Source organism: Lontra canadensis, unplaced genomic scaffold (genome assembly GCF_010015895.1).
Source record: "Lontra canadensis isolate GAN:19392208 unplaced genomic scaffold, GSC_riverotter_1.0 scaffold12, whole genome shotgun sequence".
Taxonomy (NCBI): domain Eukaryota; kingdom Metazoa; phylum Chordata; class Mammalia; order Carnivora; family Mustelidae; genus Lontra; species Lontra canadensis.
Genome location: NW_022631006.1, coordinates 6,496,785 through 6,509,161, shown reverse-complemented (window position 1 = coordinate 6,509,161; position 12,377 = coordinate 6,496,785).

The following is a 12,377-nucleotide window of genomic DNA, read 5'->3' as shown; positions in this document are numbered from 1 at the left end:
AGGGGCCATATATATCCGGCAGCAGGCCCCCCACCCCCACCTGTACCCAGTCCCTAGCCGGATTTAGAAAGGGCTGTTGTCACTAGAAGCATTTCCCCCAGGCTCCCCCTCCTTTCCCCAAAGTGCTCCCCACCCCACCCCACCCCACCCCCCCCCAGCTAGGAAACAATTGGAAGTGGTCGTCATTGTTATGGCATGGAGTGTGCAGGGTCTGAGTTCCAGGGGGCGGGGATGGCTCAAAGTGTAGCCAAAATATCTCCCAGGCCAGGCTTCACATTCCATAGCTGGCAGGAAAGGGGGCTGGTCAGACCACCGTGACCTCAGGCAGGCAGGGTCCTGGCCCTGCCCCCAGGACTCTCCTGGTCTCTGACACAGCTGCCCCTCCGACCCCTGCCCCCTGAGCTGGCCCAGCCCCACGTGCAGTGTCCCCTGTGCTTCCTGGCCTGGGTCCTACATCCAACAGTGGGATGGGAGGGGGTGAGGGTCAGCAGCAGCAGAGGGGAGGGGCAGAGCTGGGGGCATGGCCCCCCGGGGAGGGCGCTAGACTGGGGCAGCTGGAAGGAGGTTTCCCAGCCAAGTGGCAAGAATGACCAGGGAGCTTAGAGATGGGGACACTGGCTTGGGCACTGATTTCCTTGGACCAGCTGGGCGGTGTGTTGAGGTCACCGAACCTCAGAGCCAGGCAGGCCATTCGTTAGTCCTTTGTTTTATGGAGACGGGAAGTGTCTTTTCTGAGGTCATGCAGCTAGGCAGGGCAGCAAGGTTCAAGGCAGTTGGGGGAACTGAGCAGTTGAGGAATGGAGGCCAGCCTGCAGAGGGAGGGCTGGAAGTCCAAGGAGGCATGGACCCGCTGTGCTCAGAAGGCAGACCCAGCTACTGCCTGATGGTCCTAGAGGAGGCCCCTACACGACTCATTTTCCTAGCTCAGCCTTCAGGTACTGAATGCTCTAATCCAGATCCAGACACTATACTCTTGGAGGCCTAGATACCTAGATAATATAGCTGCTTGGAGCTAGGAGACCCCTGGGGAAGATAGCTGCTGCCTGGCCCACCTGTCCTCTCGAGTTCTGTGGAACAGCCTCTCCCCAGACCCGGGGAGACTGGAGTCCTGGCAACTGGGGCAGGAGAAATGGAAAAATGTCCCCCTTTCCTGCCGGCCTTAGAAACAGCCACCAAGGAGGTGAGGAAAGGGGGCTAGAGCTCACCCCATGAGCACAGAACGTAGCTAATGCCACCCTCTTCTACCTACCGCATGTGCAAGCTTCACTGGCTCTGTGTCCAAGCAACCACTGAGCGCTTTGCTTTGAAATCCCCTCCTTCCCAGCGCTGCTCTGCAGCGCATGCGGATTAATCCATCTGATTAGCTGTCAGCTTGGAATGAGAGCGAGAGCGCAGGCCTGGGGGATGGGGCAGGCAGAACAGGTACATTTTGAACAGGGGGGTAGGCACAGCAGAGAAGGATGAATCCAGGTGGGGGGCCCAGGGGAGATGGGGTGCTGCTTGGTAACCCAGGCACAGTATGAGGGCCTTGAGCAGCCATGGGTTGGGGGGAAGGGTGCAGGCGAGTGGAGGGTTGATCCCCAACCACAGGGGCTGCTGACAACCGACCAGCAGGACAAGCTCTGTGGGCCCAGAGCAGACCCTCCCAGAGGCTGAGGAACTAAGCCCACTAGTAGAGACTTCAGGGTTTGGTGACAAAGGGTAAAACCCTCTTTTTAGCCTCCCCTTGCAGCTTCCTGAGCCCAAAGCAGCCACCCCCGCCTGGTTTCCCAGGGCTCAGGTGCAGATGCCAGTGACTGATAGGCACAAAGGATGCCAAGCCCTTTTCTAGTTGGGGTCTTCACCCAGGGCCAGTCTCCTTGGCCGTGAAGTTGGAAAGCCTTTCTTACATTTAGGAGATCCATTGAACTATGTTTCCTTCCTCTGCATTTGGGGGGCCCTGACCTATTGGAGTTACAGTCTTACCGAGGCCCATGACTCCACAGCAGGCTGGATCTTACCGCCCTGCTGCTAAGCTCTTTGCCTCATAGCCCCAGGATCTGGAGACAGACTGGAGGGTCTGACAGCCTTAAAGACCCCCACTCACTCCCCAGCTCTCCCGCACCGGCCCTTGGCTCTGTCAGGAGTCTTTTCCTTCCACTAGCGACTGTCTGAAGACCAAGCAGCTTTGCTGATCCCTTCATTCCCCAAGTATTTATTGAGCACCTACTAATGTGGGATTGTTCTAGTCAATAAGGATCGAAGAGGGACCAAAATAAAGACCCTTCCTCCCGACAGCTCTATTCGAATGTTTGTAGAAGTGGAATCTGGGCCTCCACTCAGGGCCTTTGCTTACAGGCACATTCCTGGCGAGGAGAGTGAGGGGCCAGGGCCCCACCATGCGGGGGTGGGTGGGGATCCTGCAGTGTGTACTGCAGAGTGAGAGCGGACAAGACAAAGGAGAGCAGAGCACAATGCTATAAATAAAGAGGGGCTGGGGGGAGGGCAACTTCACCAAGGTAGACCAAATAAGGCCTGGAGAGAAAGGAAGGTGATCTCTCTCCCCTGCGCTGCCCTCCCCTCCCCGGCATGGTGCCTGCTTTGTCTGGGCTCTGTCACCACCCTGATCAAGTGTCAGGCCCAAACAGGGGCCATTTGCTGTGACATGCCATCAGGAGTTCAGAGAAAAAGTTGCTAAAATTACTACCAGGAATGGGGAAGGAGGGGGTGTGCTAGGGCAAGTTAGAGTGGACCTCTGTATGGAAAGAGGGAACTCAGAAAGGGGCCCCCAAACCCAGAAATGGGAGCAAATGTGGGGTAGGAAGAGGCAGGGGGCTTGGCCCCGGGAGAGGAATGAAGCACCAGTTTTTCTGAGCACATGGGAGAAGTCCACCTTATCCGCTGGGCTGATCACTCCTCTCTGCCCACCCCTGGAATCCTTGACCTTGGGGGGACCCCTACCCTGGCTCCACACGAGCCTGGGATTAGGACCTGGGCTTTGTGCCTGTCTCAGGTTTCCCTTTACGGACAGCTCAGCTGTTGCTTCTTGTCATTCTTTTGTCTTCCTGCTAGCTCCAAAATCTTTTGTACCCCTCTGCACCCTGCCCCCACTCTCCACTTCAGAGTCTCTGCTTTCTGATAGACAGTGGGCAGCTGGAAAGGAAAGAGGGGGGAGGGTTGGGGCTGTGGCTGGGGCTGGCCCAGTTTAGGTTAGGGTCTTCAGGAAGGTGGGTCTGGCCTCCAGGGAGTGTTTGCAGGAGTACCTCTCAACAAAAGGGAGGCCAAGTGTTCAGGCTGTCCTAGGCTCAGTTCAGGCCTGCAGTCTAGCCTTAAAGCCAGGAGACACAGCTGTGCCTGACTGTTGCCCATGGACTTGCCCTCATGGCAGGCCAGTACTCGAGGCCCACCAGGAGTCACTCAGGCTCAACGGTGGTATCTGTCAAGGACACCTGATGGGAGCAGAGGTCCCCAGGTGGAGGCTGATTGGTCATTCGAGCCAACTGTCAGCTAGATTGTTTTGTGTGTGTCCTGGCTGAGGGTGTTAAAGATTCTGGGAGGAACTGCCGGGTGGAGCTGGGCTGGCTCTAGGATCCAGGAGCTGGACTGTGGAGGGGAGGTGGATTAAATGGAGACCCTCAGAGATGGAGCTGACCTGGGTTCCTTCAGTAGTCCTAATCACCGTTGAGCTGGAGCCGGACTTAGGGTACCAAGGGGCTAGAAACTTCTGGAAGGAGAGTGGCCAGGTATTGTGATGTGAAAATATCTGGACAAACTGAGAAGCAACATCCCAGAGTTGCCTGCTGGACACTTTGGTGTCTAGAGCTGGAGTCTTGCACTGCCCTCTCTCTGCGAGGCCCCAGCTGGGGACCCAGAACAAGCACTTAGGACCTCTGCTCTGGCCGCAGGCATCCCCGGCGCAGTATCCTGTAGCCGCCATGCCTGTATCAGCCCAAGATATGAACAGCCCCTGTGGTTTACAAGGAGCAGGTGATAACTGATCAATGAGGGCCCACAGGCTGAGTAATCACCTGCCCGCCTCCCCACGGGGAGAAGGGATTCTCTGCTTCATTCTTTCTCTCAGAAGCCCCACTTCCTTGAACAGGCCTCCCTGGCCCATCACCTATCTCCCCACCTCTACCTCCAACTATAAATTGCATGTGAGTGCACACACACCTATGCATGTATACACACACATGTGTGTGTATATATATGTCTCTGCACATGCCTATGATGCAAAGTCTGAGCTACCTCCTAGAGCCAGTCTGAAGAGGGAGCACTGGTGTTTGTGAACTTGCCGGGAGTGCCTCCCTCCCAGCTTCAGCCTACCTCACCCTTGCTTCCCCCTAGCTGGGTCCCATTCAGTATTAATCCCATTAATCAGATGCTTTGCTGCAGGCCCAGTTCGGTGGAGACTCCAGAAGGATATGTGGTGTCTGACTCACAGGCATTGCCATCAGCTCGGGAAGCCACAGGTAACATACTGGAAACCAAGGGAGAATGGTCCAGGGCTACAAGGTGTAGCCCAGATACGGAACAACCTAAGGGCAAAGAAGCTTTTATTCAGCATGAGTTGGAACCCTCAAAGCTTTCTGGGTGGGGGCCTGAAACAGTGGCTTGAAGGGAGGGTAGGGCTTTGAGAAGCCCTGGGAATGGGGATGTGGTTAAGAATCAGAGCATGGGTTAAAGCCTCTGCCTTCGGTTCAGGTCATGATCCCAGAGTCCTGGGATCGAGCCCCACATGGGGCTTTCTGCTCAGCAGGGAGCCTTCTTCCTCCTCTCTCTCTGCCTGCTTCTCTGCCTACTTGTGATCTCCCTCTGTCAAATAAATAAATTAAATCTTAAAAAAAAAAAATCAGAGCATGACCAAAAGCATGGCAGGCAAATGGCATGGCAAAGTTGTGAAGACTCAGATGACATAGGCCTGGTCAGACTCTGGGGAGTCTGGATCTTTAGGTGGGCCCACACTGTAGAAGAGGGGAGATGGCTGTTTGTGTGTAGAAGGCCTCCCTGTGCCAGCCCTTACAAAGCCTTACACTCACTTGCCAATTAAACTGCATTTTATGGTTGAACAACAGGGTTCAGAGAGGTCAAGATGTTTGCTGAAGCTCAAGCAGCAATTGTGGCACTAGGATTCAAACCCAGGTCTGTCTGGCTCCAAGGTACTTTTTACCCATGCTGCTATGTTTCCCAAACCAGCAAAATGGACAATATCCTGGAGGCAATGAAAATGACTAAAGCTCTAAACCTCGGACAGTAACTGTGTCATCATGATGGTAGAATTGAAGGGGCCAAGTGGGGGGATTATTGGGTGCTTTGAGGGAGAAGAGAAGCTAGAGACAGGGAGACTCAGAGGAAGGCAGAGTAGCAATCCAGGTTGGGAGGAGGGCAGGGCCAGCCAATGTGAAGTGGAAGGGGCAAGGCTGGAAGGGTTTCTAAGGAAAAAAGAAATGCCTCACTGAGAGGCTGGACACAGGACACAAGGAAGGAAGACTCATGACCGCACCATGTTGGCAAGGATGGGAGTAGAAGCAATGGGGACAAGCTCTTCAGCAGACAGGAGGAAGGACAAAGTGTTTGGTGTGGGGCATGGAAGTACAAGTGAGGCAGCTGATGGAAGACAGTTTGCACCCCTGGAGGAAGTTGGAATGGTGGGACTCGGGGGCGGGGGGGCTGGTGCCTGAGACCTACTGCCTGGGGTTGGGGGGGTTGGAGGTTGGAGACAAGAGGAAAAGCCCCAGGAGATACTCATGGTGCAAAGACGGGAGAAGGAAGAGAAGCTCACAGAGAAGGGAGAAGGCGCTCTGAGAGTCAAGGAGCACGGGGAAAGGGCAGTTTCCTAGAAACCAGAAGAAGTGTTTCAAGAGGAGCAGGTGACCACAGCGTCAGATGCCAAAGAAAGGCTCAGTGGCGGGGAGACAGAGTGGAGGAACTTGGGTGACGTTGGAGCAAGGTCCTTGTAGAGTCAAAGGGCAGAGCCAGGCTGCAGGGAGGTGTTAGGACAAGGTGAGTGGCCAGGCAGTGGAGGCAGTGGGTGGCCACCATGCATTTGAGGAGCTTGGCAGTGAAGTAAAAAAGATTAGGCAGCAGCTAGGAGGGAAGAGGGTCAAGTGACATGGTTTGCTGTGTTTTTAAGATCAGGCAATCCCGACCTCATGAAGAGGGGGTGATAAGAGGTGCCCTTATTTTGTCCCCCATTCCCTTCTGCATTTTCTGGTTCTGTTTTCTATTCCTGCCTCTCTCTCTGGAAGCCTGAGTGGTGGTTTGGGAACACCTGGAGGGTTGGGGTACCCACCGCTGTAAGATGGGCTGGCAAGGGAAAGGCTCAGCCAACTCCTCATCATTTCCAGACACACTTCCCAGGAGCTCAGAGCAGAGCTTGGGGCATCACTTGGGGCAAGTGAGCAAAGGGATGCACACATTACTTGGAACCTTCCAGCCCTGGGGGCAAGGGGTAAGCGACTTCCTCTTCCCCAGGAGGAGCATGGGGAGCTGGCTGATATTTTCTCCCAAGGGAGTTTTTCAGGGGCAGCAGGCAGCCTGATTGTCAGGTCACCTCGGAACCAGGGACCAGACTGGCGGCTGAGAGCTGGTCAGGCTCTTCCACCCTGGAAGCACCTGAGCTGGGGTCTTAGCTGCCCCACCAGCAGGAAGGAACAAAGGGCCTTCATCAAAGGGCTTTGGATTTACTAGATCAAAACAGCCTGAGCCATTCTGAGCAGGAAGAGTGGGGTAGGGAGAGCAAGATGGTGAGGTAGTTAGTTTGTTGGGAGTGGGGAAAAGCCAGAGAAGGGTCCTTTGGGAGCCTGAGTGAGAGGGGCAGGCCAGGAGGCACCCCAGAGGGGGAGGGGCTGGCAGAGCTCAGGTTCAGCTGGGGAGTGAATAGGCCAAGAATGCAGAGAGAGAGGCAGAGCTGTGTGGCTGTGTGTCCTGGGGGGAGGCGACCTTGCCCCAAGGGCAGAGTCTCATGGCTCAGAGAAATCAGAGCAGGGGGCATAGTTTCCAGCCTGGCCTCCCCATGCCTGGGCCCCTTGTCTCTGAGATTACAGTTTGGCTGCCAAGAGCAGCCCTGCGGGGGATGTGTGAAACAAAGCAAAAGGCCCTTGTGTGGTACTGGGTTCCTAAGAATAGCTGTGGCTGGGCTCGAGGTGGTGTCTCCTGTGGCCTGCACGGCCTGAGTCTTGTTCTCAGAGGTGTCCCAATGCCTGGTGCCTGGTGGTGGTGATTTCTAGTTGTTAGGGGAGTGGAGGCTATCAGCCCACCCCAGTCTCTGTCACCTGTGCCTGTCCAGCTTAGCTCTGAGGGAGGGCATAGCAAAGGGACAGAGGCAGAAGGAGAACCTGGTTCAGCATGCATTAGGAAAGGGGGACAAAGGCCACCAGCTTAGAAAACAAGTCTGGTGCCTGAAGCTGAAGACCGTGGGGAGCCTGGGAGGAGGAGAGAGGGTGGAGCGGGGAGCCCAGGAGGGACGCAGAAGTGGGCAAGCAGGATATGCATGAAGGACTTGTGGGAGTGGTGGCAGGAAGCAGATCAAGGCAGAGAAGTAGGGAATGTAGATGCAGGAGACAGAAAAGGCATGAGGACTGAGAATGGGCTGGAGAGGACCAGGGCTGGACAGACAGGATGGGGAAGGAATGGGTGGAGGTTAATAGAGAAGAGCAGATGGAAAGAGGAGAGAAAAAAGCGCTGAGAGACAGTAAGCACTCCTTCAGAGACAGAGGGCAGAGGAGGGGGTGTCACACTCTTGGAAGAGCCTGGAAAAAAGGCTCTCAGAAGCCATTCCTATGAGATAACAATGCAGTTCAAATCCCTCCCTAATCTCTCCTCCTATTATTAGCCCTGTGCCTCTCAGAGAAGAGGCCCCAGGTTCCTGGGCTCTGTCCTTTCCCCCATGCCCTTGGCTAGAATTAGACAGCCGTGCCTGTGTGGTCAGTCTGCTAACCGTGGTCCTTCTGGCTTCTGGTAATGTCACTGTGGAAGAGCAAGGGCATGGGAAGGTCACTGCACACTCTGTGGACCAGGCAGTACCTACACACTGAAAGGGGTAGAGAACCAGGACAGAGGCCTCCTTGTCCTCAAAGAGCTTTCAGATTGATAAGCGCACGTGGCCAACATGCTCACAGGTCCAGAGTGACAATAGTTAACGTATGCAAAATAAAATTGAGGACAGAAAAGCAGGAGGAATGCAGAAGTGTCACTGAAGGCAGAGCAGTGGGGCAGAGGGCAGGGAGGCTCCTGTGGACGGTAAGCTCCATGTAGATCCTGAACAAAGGGCTGGGACTTGAGCAATTCTGAAGGAAACAGGGAGCCTGAGTCTTCTCCTCCATTTACCTTTCTGGCCCAGCCTCTAGGGAACAAGGTTTCAGAGCTTAAACAAGGAGTAAGTGACCTCCTCGGTTTTTAAGCAAACTGGTGTGTATTGCTATTTCCTTGAACCTGCTGTTTCTTTCTTGCTCAATGAGTTCATTTTACCTGTTTCCCTCCCCTCCCCTTCCCTTGCCTCTTGCCCCTAGTCTCCCTAAAGTTGTTCGTTGTTTCATATTTTAAATGGCCAAAAGTTATTATGTATATTTTTATCCTGAGCCCTTTCAACTCTGACAAATTGAAATAAAATAATGCATGGTGAATAATACACCGAAGAAGGTGGACAGCTGCTGTTCTCTGTTCTTCCTAGGGCTCCGATTGCTCCTGCGGGGTAAGGGACATAGATGAGATTCCCTGGATCTGATTCAGGGCGAGGGTGGAGGGAGCTCCTCTTCCTTCCTTCTCTCTTTCCCTCTCTCTCTCTTCCCTTTCTTTCTTTCTCTCTCTCTCCCTCTCTTTGTATAGTCTTCTCTCTTTCAAATCTCTTTCTTCTTTCCTCACTCCCTTTCTCCTTCACTCCTTTGTTCCCAGTGATGAAAGTAACACTCATAGGGCGCCTGGGTGGCTCAGTGGGTTAAAGCCTCTGCCTTCGGCTCAGGTCATGATTCTGGGGTCCTGGGATCGGGCTCTCTGCTCAGCCGGGAGCCTGCTTCCCTTCCTCTCTCTCTGCCTACTTGTGATCTCTGTCTGTCAAATAAATAAATAAAATCTTTAAAATAAAAATAAATAAATAAATAAATAAATAAATAAATAAATAAATAAAAGTAATGCTCATGACTTCGAACATTCAAACAATGAATCTTCTATAAGGCAAAAGAAGCAAATCCCCCTCCACGATTCACAGTACCATTTCACAAATGTGACCATGGTTAGTAGTTAGAGGGTATCCATCCAGACCCTTCTATGTGTATGGATAAAATATACATTGAGATTTTTTTAACTAGAATATACAAAAATCAAATGGTTGTAGTTTCTGGAAGCTTCTCAAGCCATGAATGATTCCAGGGGTTTCTCCTCAAGTAATTTGTATTTACATGATTACCAGAGTCTCCAGAGGCTAACCGGTAATCAGCTCTCAAAAATGAACCAAAGTGAATTTTAAAAGAACTCAAGGAAGGTGGTAAATGATACTTAAGGGGATGCTGACGAACATCTGGTTTCTGCCCCAGCTCTTCTTTGCCCCTTGAACATCCTCCTCTTAGGAGAGGGGAGCACTTGGACAGAAAGACTGTGCTTGGGGGCAGAAGGGATGGCAGGAACACGGTGGCTTCTCAGGTCATGGGAAATTATCCTAGTACATAGCAAAAGCTGTTATCTCTATCTGTGTACAAGACTTTATTTTCACAACAATGACATTGACATGATAATGTCTCACCATTTCACTGGCAAAGCCAATTCTGAAATGTCTCATTTTTCATGCTCAAAATTTTATCTGGTCATTTTTCTGTTTCGGGCTCTGTAACTTATCCTTTAGCTCACATTTGTACCTGTCCTTTGTTGTGGAAGTTCTGAGGTAGCCTTTAGCCAAAAGCCAATCAAAAGTTCTGTCCAAGAGCCCAGTGTAGGGATGCCTCGGTGGCTCAGTCCGTTACGCCGCTGCCTTCAGCTCGGGTCTTGGAATGTAGTCCCACATGGGGCTCCCTGCTCAGCGGGGAGCCTGCTTCTCCCTCTGCCTGCTCTGTCTGCTGCTCCCCCTGCTTGTGTTCTCTCTCTGACAAATAAATGAATAAAATCTTTTTAAAAAAGAAAAAAAGAGCCCAGTATAGTTGATAACTCTGTTGAGTGCCTGGGGACGACAGCTGGGGTAGCATAGATGGCTGCTTTCCTGGTGTAAAAGCATAAGCCCAGAAGCATCTGAAAACCCCTGTTCTCTACTCTCACCCTGCTCTGTGCTGCTCCTGTGGGCCCTCACGCCCCACTGCAGATGCCAAACTGAGTCAATACTTCTGCCTCTGCTTTCTGACTTCCCAGGGACTTACCCTATGCCCTGCCCAAACAAAGGGAAGAAAAATGAATAAGAAAAAAAAAAAAAAAGAAAAAGAAAAGAAAAGAAAGAGAAAGCAAAGACAGTTTTTATGGGCCCTAACAGAACAAGGTCAACAGGAGAAGGGTCTGAAACATGGAACCATCCTGTTGTGCAAACAGGGAATGTGCACATGGACAACTGAGGTGGGAGGAAGGCTTGAAATCGAGAGAATGGAGGGTGTGAAATGAAAGTTCAGGGAATGGGGTCTGTAGCCCCTCAGGATATGGGTGAGCCTTAGGAAGGCCTAGCCTCCCTGGGGAGTGCAAAGGATCCTGGGGAGGAAGGTATGAAGGGTGACTTGGCTCTCAGTCCTGGGTCCATTTTCTCCTCTACCACACCTTGTCACACCAGCAGGGGCAGTCCTGTCCCTGATCAGCCTCCACGTAAGAGGCATCGAATGAGCTCTGGCCGGACTCTGGAGTCTCAGCATCCAGTTATCCTTGTCCCTGTGCAGTAGTTCCAGAAACTTAGCTTCTATCTTGTTCCTAAGACTTGGGCCCCACCCTGTGCCACAGTCTGGTAACTGAGCCCTGGTCGCCCTCCCTCTGCCAGACGTCCTGTTTTGGTAACTTAGTTTTTCTGGCTCCCATCTACTTGGGGATTAGATTTTTCCCTTAACCTTCAGCTGGGGGCCTTTTTTTTTTTTTTTCCTGCTAATAAAGAGAGAAACCTATCTTAATATCTGAGAGCATAGTTTTGTAATCAAATAGACTTATGTTCAAAGACCCTGGCTCTCCTATAGACCACCTGTGTGACTTGGGTGAATTACTTAACTTCTCTGAGGAAAAAAAAAATAAGTATCATGCAAAGTCTTACGAGTCAAAGTGTGATCCAGGGACATGGGAGCTTGTTGGAACTGTAGAATCTTGGGCCCAGCCCAGGCCTATTGAAACATAACCTGCATTTTAACAAGACACCCCTCCCCACCCCGTGATTTAATGCACATTATTGTTTGACAAACCCTAATTTAGAGGAAGGAGCACAGACTTTGGAACCAGGGAGATCTTGCTTTGAACCTCAGCATTAAGCCTCAGTTTTATTGTAAAATGTGGCTGGTAATATCTACCCCATATGTTTGGCTTAAGGATCCTGTATATGGAGTTATTTAAAAAATTGGTTATAGCCATCATGGAAAAGAGCACAGTTTCCCCCCAAAATTAAAATTTAAAACTAAAACTATCACATGACCCAGCAATCCCACTTTTTAATATATACCCAGAGAAGCGGAAATCAGCATCTCAAAGAGATAATTTTACCCCCATGCATTATTTCCAAGTGTCAATCCATGGAAATAACCTAAGTGTCTGTCAACAGATGAATGGATAAAGAAAATCTGATTCCACATACAAGGAATATTATTCGGTCTTTATAAAGAAGGACATCTTGTTATTGTGACAACATGGGTGGAACAGGAGGACATTATGATAAGAGAATTAAGTCACAAAAAGACAAATACTGCATGATTTCATTTGTATGTGGAATCTAAAAGGTTGAACTCTTAGAAACAGAGTATAATGGTTACCAACAGCTGGGGGCAGGGTGGGGGAAATGTTGTTCAAAGGATACAAAATTTCAGATATACATGATGTAAAAGTTCTGGTGATCTGATATTTATCAGATGCTTATAGAGAACAGTACTGTGTCATGTACTTGAAATTTGTTAAGAGAGTACATAGTCTTTTTTCTCATTACCACCAGCCCCCCACCAAGAAGAAAAAGGTAACTATATGAGGTGGTAGATCTATTAATTAGCTTGACTGTGGTAATCATTTCACAAAGTATGTATCTATCAATACATGACATAGTACATCTTTTTTTGTTTTGTTTTGACATCATTTACATTTATTCAAAGCAACCCAAAAAAGAATCCGTAGCTAACTATGGCTACATTGTCCATTTTTAACAAACCTCTCTCATTTCTGATGGTTAAACTTTGAGTTTCGCTTTGGGAAAGTGTGTTGGGAGTGCATTTGACTGCTCTTTTCACCTCACATTCTTTTCCTTAATATTA